This window comes from Triticum urartu, chromosome 7A (assembly GCF_056163025.1).
Source record: "Triticum urartu cultivar PI428250 chromosome 7A, HENAU_Tu73, whole genome shotgun sequence".
In the NCBI taxonomy this organism is placed as follows: Eukaryota; Viridiplantae; Streptophyta; class Magnoliopsida; order Poales; family Poaceae; genus Triticum; species Triticum urartu.
The window spans coordinates 518286153-518300729 of NC_141879.1; positions in this window are offsets into that span (position 1 = coordinate 518286153).

The window sequence follows — 14577 nt, forward strand, 5'->3', positions numbered from 1 at the left end:
AAGTATTTTCTGCCCGCAAGAATTATTTCCCTTAGAACCCAGATCATGAATTTCAAGCAACTTGAACATGAGCATCTTGCACAATATTGGGAAAGGATGAAAATGATGCTAAGGAATTGCCCAACTCATGGGTTAAATCTTTGGATGATCATACAATTTTTTTGCGGGGTTGAATTTTGTTTCTCGTAATCTTTTAGATTCCGCCGCGGGCGGTACTTTTATGGAAATTACTTTGGGTGAAGCCACCAAATTGCTTGATAATATCATGGCAAGTTATTCACAATGACATACCGAAAGAGCTCCTACTAGTAAAAAAGTTAATTCGATTGAAGAAATTTCTTCTTTGAGTGAAAAAGTCAATGCTCTTATGAAAATGGTTGCTAGTAAAAGTGCTCCTATTTATTTCAATGATATGCCTTTGTCTACTTTGACTGAGCAGAATAGTGATGCCGTAGATGTGAATTTTATTTCTCGAAATAATTTCAACAACAATGCTTATAGAGGTAATTTTAATCCTAGGCCTTTTCCTAGTAATTCCTATAATACCTATGGTAATTCCAATGGAAATCCTTCTTATAATAATAATAATAATAGGAACACCTCTAATCTTGAGAATAATATTAAAGAATTTATCAACACGCAAAAAGTTTTCAACACTACCATAGAAGAAAAGTTGAATAAGATTGATGATTTGTCTAGATAAAATTTCTCATGATGTGGAAAGTCTCAAGATGAAATGTTTTGTGCCTAAGGTAGAGGGAATCAATTAAAGCTCTTTATGTTTCTATGGATGAAAGTAAGAAAAGAACCGCTATGCTTAGAGCTAAAAGAGAATTTTTAGAAAAACCATTTTCTAGTGATTACTTTGGTAAAAGTGATGAAGATCTTAAAATGATTGGGGTTTCTTCTATTGATTCCTAGTTTATTAAAGTTAAGATTGATGAAAAAGGGACTGGAGAAGAGTCAACTTTAGTTAGTAGGCGTCCCGATATTTTGAAGGGTGAAAATCTTGTTGAGAAAATTGATAAAAGTGGGTTTGAAGAGGTCAAAACTTTAGCTAGTGATGTGCCCACTCTTTTGGATTACGAAGACTTTAATTATGACAGTTGCTCTTTGATTGATCGTATTTCTTTGTTGCAATCCATGATAAATTCACCCCATGCTTATGAACAAAATAAAGCTTTTACTAAACATATTGTTGATGCTATGATGAAAACTTTAGAAGAAAATTTGGAATTAGAAGTTTCAATTCCTAGAAAATTGCATGATGAATGGGAACCTACTATCAAAGTTAATATTAAAAATTATGAGTGCTTTGCTTTGTGTGAATTGGGTGCTAGTGTTTCTATAATTCCGAAATCTTTATGTGATGTGCTTGGTCTTACCGATATTAAATCATGTTCTTTGAATTTGCACTTGGAGGATCCTACTATTAAAAAGCCTATGGGAAGAATTAATGATGTTCTTATTATTGCAAATAGGAATTATGTGCCCATAGATTGTATTGTTATTGATATTGATTGCAATCCGTCTTGTCCAATTATTTTTGGTAGACCGTTTTTACGCACTATTGGTGTCGTGATTGATATGAAAGAAGGCAATATTAAGTTCTAATTTCCTTTGAGGAAGGGTATGGAACACTTCCCTAGAACAAGAATTAGGCCACCATATGAATCAATCATGAGGGCATCTTATGGATCTCGAACCTGAGATGACAAAACGTAGACCCTTGCTTTATGCCTAGCTAAGGGTGTAAAACTATAGCGCTTGTTGGGAGGCAACCCAATGAATAAAATTAATTTTTAATTTTTGCTTCTTGTTTGTGAGTGTTAGAACAATTATGCTACTGTTATGATTGTGTTTTTATGTTTTAATTAGTGTTTGTGCCAAGTAAATCCTTTAGGATCTTCTTGGGCGATAGTTGTTTGATCTTGCTGAAAAAAAGAAACTTTTGCGCTCACAAAAATAATTCTCGTTTTTAAACAGAGAGCGATGAAATACCCGTTCCTTTTGCATCAGGTCATATACAAATTGTTCAGGTCTTCCTAATTTTTTAGAGTTTTGGGAGTTACAGAAGTATTCGAAACACCCAGATTTCTACAGACTGTTCTGTTTTTGACAGATTCTATTTTCTTTGCATTGTGTGCTTATTTTGATGGCCCTATGGTTTTCTTTGATGAGTTTTTGCCATAAAAAAGTTGGAATACAGTAGATATAATGCAAGAACAAAATATGAATTGGTTTACTATAACACTCATAGTAGTGATTTGTTTCCTTATACTAACGGATCTCATGAAGGCTTTTGTTGTGTTTTGTGTGATTGAAGTTTTCAAGTTTTGGGTTATCTTATGATGGATGAAGGAATAATGAGTAAGAAGAGCCTAAGCTTGGGGATGCCCCGGAATCCCAAGCTATTATCCAAAAGAGAGTAAGCAATTAAGCTTGGGGATGCCCCCGAGTGGCATCCCCTCTTTCTTCTAGCGACCATCGGTATTTTACTCGAAACTATATTTTTATTCGTCACATACTATGTGTTTTGCTTGGAGCGTCTTGTATGATATGAGTCTTCGCTTGTTTTATTTTGTGTTTTATTTCTTGATTCCTTGCTGGACACACCTATTTGAGAGAGCCAAAATTATGTCATGACTTGTTAGAATTGCTCTCTATGCTTCACTTAATTTTTTTATGAGCTATGGACTTGCTCTAATGCTTCACTTATATATTTTTGAGCACGGTGTGCTTTAGTATTTTTGAAGAAATGCTCTATTGCTTCACTTAGATTTATTTGGGAGTTAGTAAAATTTTCAAGAAATTTTCTCTTGCTTCACTTAAATTAATTTGAGAGAAAGAAAAAAAATTAGGCTCATGATCTTCACTTATATTTGTTTGAGCTTATCAAAAGCAACATATGAAATTAGTCCCAAAGTGATAGATATCCAAGAAGGATATAATAAAAACTTTCATTAAGATCATTGGACAAAATAAACTTGATTCTTAGTAATAGTTTTGAGATATGATGATGTGATATGTGAGTTATGTTGATGCGTAATTACGCTTTAGTAAGAATATTGGTGTTATGTTTTGTGATTCCCTATACTTGGTTCCAAATGGTGCATTATTCGGTGTTAATTATGCTTAATGATCGCTTATGAGATTATTCGTTTCTTGGTTGGTCGCTTCTTAATCTTTTGCTTGCCTTCATTTGGCACCAAGTATGATCACTACTTGTGCATCCAAAAACCTTTAAACCAGCTTTCCCACATGAGTCCACTATATCTACCTATATGCAGTATTCTTTTGCCGTTCTAAGAAAATTTGCATGTGCCATCTCTTTCAAAATAAACTTCTCTTTTGTGTGTTCGTTTCGCTCACGGAGTGGTGAGGGGTGGCTAATATTTTCCATGCTAGATGTGTTATTCTCATGATGAGTGTTTATTCACTTATCATTGCACGAGAGTAAGGCAAAGGTATTAGGGATGCCCAGTCCCGAGATGAAAAATGAATTTCTTTATGTTGTCAAATAATAAATTCCTTGGAAAGTGTTGGTATGGAGGGAAACCGTGGATACGGCTAGCCATGGAAAGTGAAAGTTTGGTTGGAAAAGGAATAAACTTTAATTTCTGTTTGGGAACCTCCTATGATATATCTAGCATGGAAAGTGTTGGGAACTCTAAGTCGTTTTCGTTGGTGGCAAGGACACACCTCCCAAAATGTTTTTATCTCTAAATTTTTCGCTTTGAGCTCCGGCACCTCTACAAATCCCTACTCCCCTCTGCGAAGGGCCTTTCTTTTACTTTGCGCAATTTTTATTTCGAATTTGAGTCTCCATCTTTCTCTTATAAAAGCACCAACTAGGAGGCACTATGATCGTACTTGAGCATTGGGTGCAGTTAATATGCGAGTGTGTTTCATGAATGGATCAATGATTGAGCATGATGGGCCAGGGATAGATTTTTAGCGTTGATATTTTGAAAGACACGATTTCTTGTTGATATACTCGAGTATTTAAGTTATCATGGCAAAACTAGACTATTGCTTTTGAAAGGATCGAGATGGACCTAGAGGGGGGTTGAATAGGTACAATTACAAATTTTAATCATTACTTAGCAATTTTAGGCATGCCGAATATGAAAGTGAGCCTAACAATTGCTAGTATGATGTGAAGAGCTAAGCAAGGTAAACAAGTAACACAACTATGTGAATAGATAAGCACAATATGATATAAGTAAGAACAAGAGACAAGTAACCATAAGTAGGGAGTTAGGGTTAGGAATAACCGCAACTCCAAGAGACGAGGATGTATGCCGATGTTCACTTCCTTGGAGGGAAGCTACGTCACCGTTAGAGAGGTGGATGTTACCATGAAGGCACACCAACGCCACGAAGGCTCACCCTATTCTCCCTTTGAGAAAACACCACAAAGGCATTTCTCAACCACTAGTGGTAGACCTTGGGGTGATCTCCAAACCCTCACAAACTTTCCGGGGTAATCACAATGACCGATTCCTCTTTGAATGACTCCTACCGCCTAGGAGTCTCCAACCTCCAAGAGTAACAAGAACAATGGGAAATGCTCAAGAACTTGCTCAAATCACGAATTCCTTTGGTGAGAAGATGGGGAAGGAGTGGATCTATCACTTGATTGGAGAACTTCTCTCAAATGTTCCCAAATCCCTTGGGGATCTAGGATTTGGTGTAGGGGATCAAGAGAGGGAGTGAGATGTGTTCTTCGAAAGTTCAAAGTGAATGGTCAACATTATCCCATGGGAGGGAGGAGGCTATATATAGTGGTAGTGTAAAAACTGACCGTTGAGCCACTTAGTGCACTAGAGCTGTCGGACGTCTGGTGAGTACCGGTTGTCCGGTGGCACAAATTGGACCGGACTTCCGCTATATTATTTCTGTGAGGATGCACCGGACATCCGGAGAGAGATAGATGCCCAGTCGGCTGTGAAGGGCCGGACGTCCATAGAATACCGGCCGTCCGGTGAAAACAGAGCACACTAGCTCATGTGCACAAAGAACATTGTGCACACGTTAGAGGAAGAGCTAGGGGTGAAACAGCGATGTTGTGATAGGATACTTTGTGGGGTTTGAGCAAGTCTTTCACGAAATCCGACGGTCCCCTCTTAATAGTGCGGGATCCCTATACTCAAGAACAAACCAAAAAAGAGCCAAAGCTATTTGTCTTGTATCTCCGCTCCTGGGTGATATATACTCGTCCGTAGTCATGATCCACACACACACGGTCCTTGAGACGTAATCCCGAGATATACTTGATAAAAATGATTAGTCCCATATATGTATGTTGTCATCAACATCAAAATAAGATTAAGGGCATGATTGCACTTTCAATCTCCCCCTTTTTGGTAGTTGATGACAAAATACATGCACTTCTCAATATGTAACAATAAAATTTGAAATATCGAAAGAATTTGTTGTGGAGCTCCCCCTAAACATGTGCATAAATAAAATAAGCATGAAGAGAGCTCCCCCTCAATATGATACCAACACAACCAAATCTCATAGAGTAGACAAGATAACAAAATACCATAATAGGCTCCGTAGATAGGTGCATTACACAATCCATAATAGTTCATCACTCATAGCATAGTACATAAAACGACAATAAACATAACATTGGTTCGATACAAGCTAATATCATAGCATTACATAATAGATAAGTGCCTACTCCCCCCTGGCATCAAGTACCCAAAAGGGGTCATAACATCATAAAATAGCATCATCATCATCATGAGCACCACCGCCACCAGCCTCGTCAAGGAAATCAGCCCATTCAGGACCCGAGGGAAAGCCAAAGTAAGAAGGTGGTTTGTCAGGAAGACGTTCATCATCACTCACATCAAAAACTCCATAATCTCTCATACGATCCTTCAGAGCATTCTTGGAAGTGACCATGCGAGTGACAACATCGTGATTTTGGGAGCAGTGGAAGGTAAAAACCTTCATCATGGCAGAGTGAGCCTTCTCAAGAAAGCAAGCAATGCGCCCAAAGGATGCAGATCCGGAAGGAGTAGAACGAGCAGTAGGAGGAATGCTAGCAGCATTTCGACGAGCATTAGCAGAAGAGTCCTTGGTCACCCAATCATCCGCCATGTGTGCGGGAATGACCCATCGCTCATGCAAGTGAGTGCGGACAATGGGAAACGGGGCCACACTCTCAATGAATGCCTGAAGAAAGGGGGCATGAGGAAAGGCCCGCTTGTGCTTAAGACAAGCGAGACAGATCTCATGCCACAAAAAATGAGGGACATTGATCTTCTCTTTGGGAGACGCATAGAGGCGATGCATGAGATCGATGCAGTATCTATTGCAAGGCCCCTTGTCACCCATTTTGGGATAAATGGTGCGAATGACACACTGAAAGATAATGTAGAAAGGAGAGCGTCAAATGGAGACTTGGTTCAGACTCTTCTGTTTCTCCTCATTAGTCATTTCGTCTATGGGTTTGAGAAGATCCGCACAAACCTCAATGCCCTTGGGCCTATGGTTGGGGTCATCCCTATGGATTTTGAAACCAGTGTCAGGAAAACCAAGGGCAGCAACAAATTGAGAATAAGAGGCCGTGAGCATGGTGTTGGAGGTCATCCACGTGACAGTGTTATCTGGACCAAAGAAAGATGTGGCATATAATTGATGAATGGCAACTTGGTTAAAATCATGCTAAAATGCAAATGGAGCAGCAAGATTAGACGACTCGATGAGCTCAATAGCCCCCAGATATTTCACCGGATGAGCACGAATGTGCTGTAAGTCAGCGCACACATGCAGAGACAGACCCTTAGGAATGATGACAGTGGAAAAAATGTCTGCCTGGACATTAGTGCGAAAGCGATCGTCTTGGGAGTCGCTAGCAACAGAAAATTGGTCAACATCATGACGAAGCTTAAGATAGGAAGCAATGGGAACCTCGTTGAAACTTTTAATGTTGCGTCCGAGAGGAAGTGGAGGTTCTAGAGAGATGCGACGGGCATCGCCTTGAGGTTGCACCGGAGGAGGTGGAGGCTTGAAGGTGGGCTGACGAGTTCCCGGCTTGGGTGCAGTGGTGCGAACCGCAACATACTCGAGCTGCTCCATATATTCCAGCTCATCCTCATACTCGGATTCCTCCATTGAGGAGTCTCTAGTAGGGCTGCGAGGCTTGGCGGCACGCTTCCGAGGACGATCCCGCTCTAGAGAATCATCAGAACCACCACGGTGGGATGGATGAGATGGACCACCGGTGACCTGCTTGCGAGCAGAGCGCTTGGTCCTTGGCATCCCGACCTAGAGGAGGAGGGAGACCCAAATCAACTATCCACCTCCATAGATCGAAGAAGAGTTCGATGGATGAGAGGAGGAGAAGAAGAGGTGCTACCTCGGAGGGACGAACGAGATGGGGATGAGATCCACAGGGCTATGCCGGAGGCGTGACAGCGCCTGGGGTGACCCAGGCAGCGCTGAGATGACGAGGAGCACGGCCAGCGCGTGACTGTAGCGAGGAGGGTGAGCGGCGGTGGCGAAGAAGAGAAAGTGGATCAGGCGATTTAGGTTTAGGTAACTGCTCTAAACACACCCCGCCTTATATATGCAGGCCAGGAACTGACCGGACGACTGGTGCTTTATGGACGTCCGATGCCTGAGAGGAACTGCCAGATAAGCTAGGGAGTGGACGACCAGAAGACACGGACGTCCGACACGATGAGACAAAGTTGAAATTAATGGAAGTCCGGTCATACCGGACGTCTGGTATGAGGACAACAGAATGAATTTTACGGAAGTTCGGAGTTTAACGGACGTCCGAAAGTCCTCAGGAAATTTTGAGAAAGACAAGGTGATATTTTTGATGCCAATGAGAATGGTAGTGAGATGATGATTTCAGTATGAAGTACGATGAAAAGACATAATGTTAGGCAGTGAATATCCTATGCCAAATAAAACACACCGCTCAGATAATGTTCTAAATGATAAGAGTGGCGGCCGATGCCACCATGTGTGAGTATATGTGACATGGCACCGCAAGAATTGGAACTTTGGGTGCATAATCACTACTCCATCATTTAAAGCACAATAGTTAGAATAACATGGTAGCTTTGAGAGTGTTTGTTCTATTTATGCATTACATAGGGTGAGAGAACTCATGAGTTGAGTGTCTCCCCCTAACTATATGCCTACATCAAGACAAGACATGATGAAAATGCATGCATGGGTACTAGATTTCACATAATGTTGTCAAGCTCTAAGATACCAAGTTCACGCCTAAGTTGACAGAACCTTGCTTCATCCAATGGCTTGGTGAAAATGTCTGCAAGTTGCATATCAGTACCCACATGAGCAATATCAATATCACCCTTCTCCACATGATCTCGCAAGAAATGATACCTAATATAAATGTGCTTGGTGCGGGTATGATCATTGGGATTCTCCGCAATATTGATGGCACTTCCATTATCACATAGAATAGGCACATGTCTATAGGTGATACGTAATCCTTCAAAGTTTGCCTCATCCATAGTAATTGAGTTGCACAACTGGCGATTGCAATGTATTTAGCTTCGGTGGTGGAAAGAGCAACACAATTTTGTTTCTTCGAGGACCAACTTACCAAGGAGCGTCTAAGAAATTGACATGCACCAGAGGTGGACTTACGATCCACTTTGTCTCCAGCCCAATCCGCATCTGTGTACCCAATAAGATCAAACTTAGCATCTTTGGGGTACCATAGACCCAACTTTGGGGTGTGAACAAGGTATCTAAGAATATGCTTAACTGCGTTATGATGACTTTCCCTAGGGGAATCTTGAAATCCAGCACACATGCATACACTAAATGTGATGTCTGGTCTAGATGCACAAAGATAAAGCAATGAACCAATCATAGAGCGGTAAATAGATGGGTCGAAAGGGATACCATTCATGTCTTCAATGAGTACAATTTTGGTTGGCATGGGTGTCTTACATGGACTAGCATCAGATATTCCAAACTTCTCTAGGATATCCTTGAGGTATTTTGCTTGAGACAAGAAAATTCCTTCTTGAAATTGTTGAATTTGGAATCTGAGAAAGAACTTCAAATCCGCATTGAGTGACATTTCAAAATTCTTGGTCATGGAGGCCACAAACTTCTTGCACAAATGAATGTTAGGAGAACCAAAAATGATATCATCTACATAGATTTGGCATAAGATCAAATCACCCTTGTCCCTCTTAGTAAAAAGAGTGGGATCGATCACCCCTCTGAAAAAACCATCATCGAGTAAAAACTTCTTAAGATGATCATACCAAGCACGAGGTGCTTGTTTGAGGCCATACAAAGCCTTATGATGTTTATACACATAGTCTTTGTGATCGGGATCAATGAACCCAGGTGGTTGTGATACATATACTTCTTCTTGTAGAGGACCGTTAAGGAAAGCAATCTTCACATCCATTTGATGTAATGTAATACTATTGAAAGCAGCATAAGCAAGTAAGATGCGAATAGATTCAAGACGGGCAATGGGGGCAAAGGTCTCACCAAAGTCCAAACCTTCTACTTGTGAGTACCCTTGTGACACTAACCTTGACTTGTTACAGATGATTACACCATTCTCATCTTGCTTGTTCTTGAAAATCCATTTTGTTCCAATGACATTATGCTCTGTAGTTGGCCTCTCAACTAATGACCACACTTGGTTGCGTTCAAAACTGTTCAACTCTTCTTGCATAGCAACGAGCCAATCATTGTCCATCAATGCATCTTTTACCTTGAGAGGCTCAACACTAGGCACAAATGAGAAGTGAGCACAAAAGTTTGTCAAATGTTTACGAGTGACTCTACCTTCCGATATGCCGGAGAGAATTTTGTCAACATCAACATGACCGGCCACTCGAGGCATGCTGGAGGTTAGGGTTTCATGAGGTTCAACTTCATGTCCATCATCCACGTCCTCAACATATGGATCATTGATGTGTGGTGGAAGATCTTCTTCTTCATATTGCATTTGTTGAGGTTCATCATCAATGATTGCACTTTCTTGTTCTTGCCCTTGATGATGATCTTGTTCTTGAAGATTATCATGAAGAGGAACTTGATCATCTTCTTGTACTTGGACTAAGGGCATTGGTTGAGCAATAGGAGCTTGAGGTGGTATGGGTGTTGAAGTAGTTTGGTGATGTGTGAAGCTTCCATCTTCATCTTCACCATCATGAGGTTAGTCCAAGGATGTGATTACCCTTTAAGAGATCTTGAAGATTTCTCATGCCGACATGGGCTAGCCGGCGATGCCATAGCCACCCCTTGTCAGACTTGGCCATTAGACAAGTTGCATGGAATGTGCTCTCTTTCGAGAAATCAACCGTGTGAAGGTTGCCATCCAACTCTCCAACGAAAGCCACTTTGATAGTACCTCTCTTAAAGACTTTCACATCCATTAGTCCAAAGAGTGTATCATAACCAACAGAAGCTAATTGACGAACGGAAAGCAAATCATATTTAAGGGATTGAACAAGCAAGACATTTGCAGGAGACATGTCATTCATGATAGCCACCTTGCCCAACCCGAGTACTTGTCCTTTTCATCCTCCACCAAACATAATGCTCATAAATGGTTGAATAGCTTCCATGAAATCGTAGAGCAATTTTCTATCTCCAGGCATATGGTTGGTACATCCACTATCAATCACCCATTTTACTCCGCCAGGGAAAGCAACCTACACACAATTATGACTTGGTTAGAGGCACCCATTTTGCAATGGGACCTCTCAAGTTAGTCATGACTGTCTTAGGGACCCAAATAGCATAGAATCAGAGTGCATTTCGAGGACCAACAAATTTTGCATAAACTTCTCCATCCTTAGTCTTACGAAGTACATAGGATGGAGGCATGTACTCTTTTGGTTTGTTGAGAGTGGGCATACCCCTTGTGGACTTCCCACTAACAACCTTACCTTTATCCTTGTGGCCTTGCCACACAAATGTTTCTTTCAGAGGGGTGGTGCACTTTTGAGAGGATGTCTTCTTCTTGCTTGTGCTTGGGTCAAACCTGAGCCCCTCTTTGGCAAACACCTCATTGTGTTGGCTCAAGACCTCATTAAGATTCTTTTGTCCTTGAGCACATGTCATGAGACCTTTCTTGATTTGAGCCTTGAGAAAGCGATTCTCCTTAATGATGGATGCTAGATCACTACTAGAGTTAGTAGTACAAGCATCGACATTAATAATAGGAGACGAGTAAGCCTTGGCTAGAGTTTCAAGATAAGTAAGCTTGAGCGTCTCAAAACTCTTTGTAAGAAGGGTGAGCTCTTCTTCCTTAGTCTTGAGAGACACAGAAAGGAGCTCACAATCCTTAGAGAGACAAGCATGAGACTTAGCAAGCTTACTTTTATCATTCATCAACTCTTCGCACAAGTCCTTAGCCTTTTTCAAGGAGGCAAGATCTTTAGCATGAACATCAATGTTTGCACCAATTTTCAAGCATAGTTCATCATTTCGTGCTTCCTCATATTGGAAGTTCCGCTCAAGGATTTCATATTTTCCTTTTCCTCAGTGACGAGGGTTTTGAGTTCCTTAATGGTGATGGTGTGCTTACTCACCATCTCCATAAGCATACGAAACATAGTGAGCTTCTTTCCTTTGAGAGAGCACATTAACTTATTTAGTTTAGCAAGCATAGGATCATATATATCATCATCCTCATAACTATCCTCCGCATCAAGATACTCATCACTAGGAGTAGGAGTGAAAAGAGGAGGGTTTGATCATGGGGTTACCTTGACCTTGTCAGGAGAGCTTCGGTCCTCTCCATCTTCTACCATGGCCTTTGCCATTAGGCACCTGTGAGCGTTTCCCTTGTAGTCTTTCATATAGTTGTAGGTGACAACATCACCACTCTTGTTGACTAGCCTCAAAGTGTTTTGAGAATCTTGAGCAACTCCGGCAATGCCACTAACATCATCCGGATCGGATTCTTCATGAGCAACCATTCCTTTCCCATCTCTCTTCTTGAGCTTGGAGTTAAAAGGATTTGGCAACTTCTTCTTGGGAATGGTCTTGGGAAACCTTGGTTTATCTTCTCTCTTCTCATAAGGGCACTCGTTGGAGAAGTGGTTGGTTTCTTCACAGTTGTAGCATTTTCTCACTTTCTTCTTCTGGAATCTTCCCTTGAATTTTCCAGCGCTAAAATTCTTGACAAAAAGAGCAATGTCTTCATATGGCGGGCTCTCATCGGAGTAAATATCATCACCATCCTCATCATCATCATCGTCTTCTTCTTCACTTTTCTCTTCTTCACATACATGCTTGGCCTTCAATGCAAGGTTGATCTTTGATGTTGAGGTACCATGCATGGCAATATGTTTTGTGGCATTTGCCTTTGACTCTTAAAATATTTGGAAAGTGGATATGATGTCATCTGGAGTCATTTCCTTGAATCCATGGTGTTTTCTTATGTCCACATCATTTGGTGATCATATGGAGCAAGAGCATGAAGCAACTTGTCCACGAGAAATCGCTTAGTCAAGTTGAATCCATCTTGTGTCTTGTCACACTCACATGACTCAATGTCAGTGGTGAGAGTCATGAGACGCTCAAGAAGTTGCCTGGGAGATTCACCTTTCTCCATAATTTTTTTTTGCAATTGACCCTTGGCAATTTCATATTGAGCAAGCCCGAGAGTGGAGGTACCGGTCTTGGTCCTCACAATACTATCCCATAATTCCTTGGCACTTGTGATATGTATGTATGGTATCCTTTGCTTGTCAGTCATACCTCTCCTTATACACATGGTTGCTGTGTCATTGAGATTCTTGTCATATACCTCTCTTGGAGTAAGATTCTTCGGATCAACAGCTTGGTAGCCATACTCCAAGATCTCCAACATCTCATCATTTCCATATCGAAGATGATCCTGCATAGCAACTCTCCACAAAGCAAAATCGGTAGTGTCATCAAGTAAAGGAGGTTTGCCTTGAGAGTTTTACTTTGGTTTCTCAATTTGAGGTCTTGCATAAAGCCAAGTGAAAGGATCAATATAGTTGACTATAGGGGGTGGGGGTGAATAGGCAACTAACAATTTTTAGCTTTTCTTTACCAATTTAAACTTTGCATCAAAGTAGGTTGTCTAGGTATGCAACTAGGTGAGCAAGCTATATGATGCAACAACAACAAGCACACAATCAAGCAAGGGATACAACACAATATAAGCTTGCACAAGTAAAGGTAAGAGATAACCAAGAGTGGAACCGGTGGAGACGAGGATGTGTTACCGAAGTTCCTTCACTTTGAGAGGAAGTATGGTTCCATTGGAGCGGTGTGGAGGCACAATGCTCCACAAGAAGCCACTAGGGCCACTGTATTCTCCTCACGCGCTCACACAATGTGAGATGCCATGATTCCACTATTGGTGCCCTTGGAGGCGGCGACCTTACCTTTACAACCAAGGTTGGGGTAATCTCCACAACTTAATTGGAAGCTCCCAACGACACCATGAAGCTTCACCATAATGGAATATGGCTCTGTGGTGACCTCAACCGTCTAGGGTGCTCAAACACCCAATAGTAACAAGATCCGCAAGGGATTAGTGGGGGGAATCAAATTTCTCTTGGTGGAAGTGTAGATCGGGGCCTTTTCAACCAATCCCTAGAAAATCAACAAGTTTGATTGGCTAGGGAGAGAGATCGGGCGATAATGGAGTTTTGAGCAACAATGGAGCTTGGAAGGGAAGAGATCAACTCTAGGAGGAAGAAGACCCCCCATTATATATGGGAGCAAAAATCCAACCGTTTTCCTACCCAGCCCGCAGTTAAGCGGTACTACCGCTTAGGCGGTACACCACCGCATAGCTAGAAGTCTACACAGAGTGTAGCAATGGTAGTGCCGCTGGAGCGGTACTACCGCTGACCAGAGCGGTACTACCGCTTGGGTCTTAGTCCTGGAGATGCAGCGGTAGTAGAGGGTGCCAGGGGCTGCAGTACCGTGCCAAGCGGAACTACCGCCCTAGTGCGACTCTACTACCGCTAAAGGCGAAGTGGAAACAGAACCTTGCACACGAGACCACCCCGCGAGCAGTAGTGGAGATGGTAGTACGGGCTGTAGCGGTACTACTGCCCTACTACCGTGAGAGAAAAATAGGCAACCGAAAGTTGCACATGCGGGGAGGCCCTAAGCGGTAGTAGCACGGAAGTACCAGAGGTACTACCGCGTAAGCGGTACTACCGTGGGCACAAGCGTTACTACCACTGGCAAGGTGCTGAAAATACCACAGAAAACATAGGAAGGGCTCCAGAGATGGGAAGGAGATAGTGGGTGCAAATGGGGCTGGGTACGTGATGATTCCACCAATACCTTTCTGAAGAGGACCCCCTCTTAATAGTACGGCTTTCCTACGACTCAAATCCACCGAAATGAAACATAGAAAAACCACTGTCTTCAAAAGGCTCCGAGGGCCGTCGAATTGTCTAGTGCCTGGCCATGACATATCTAAAATGCTCAATGCACACGATTAGTCCGCAAATGCATTGTCATCAATCACCAAAACCACTTAGGGAGAAATATGCCCTTACAATCTCCCCCTTTTTGGTGGATGGATGACAATACAGG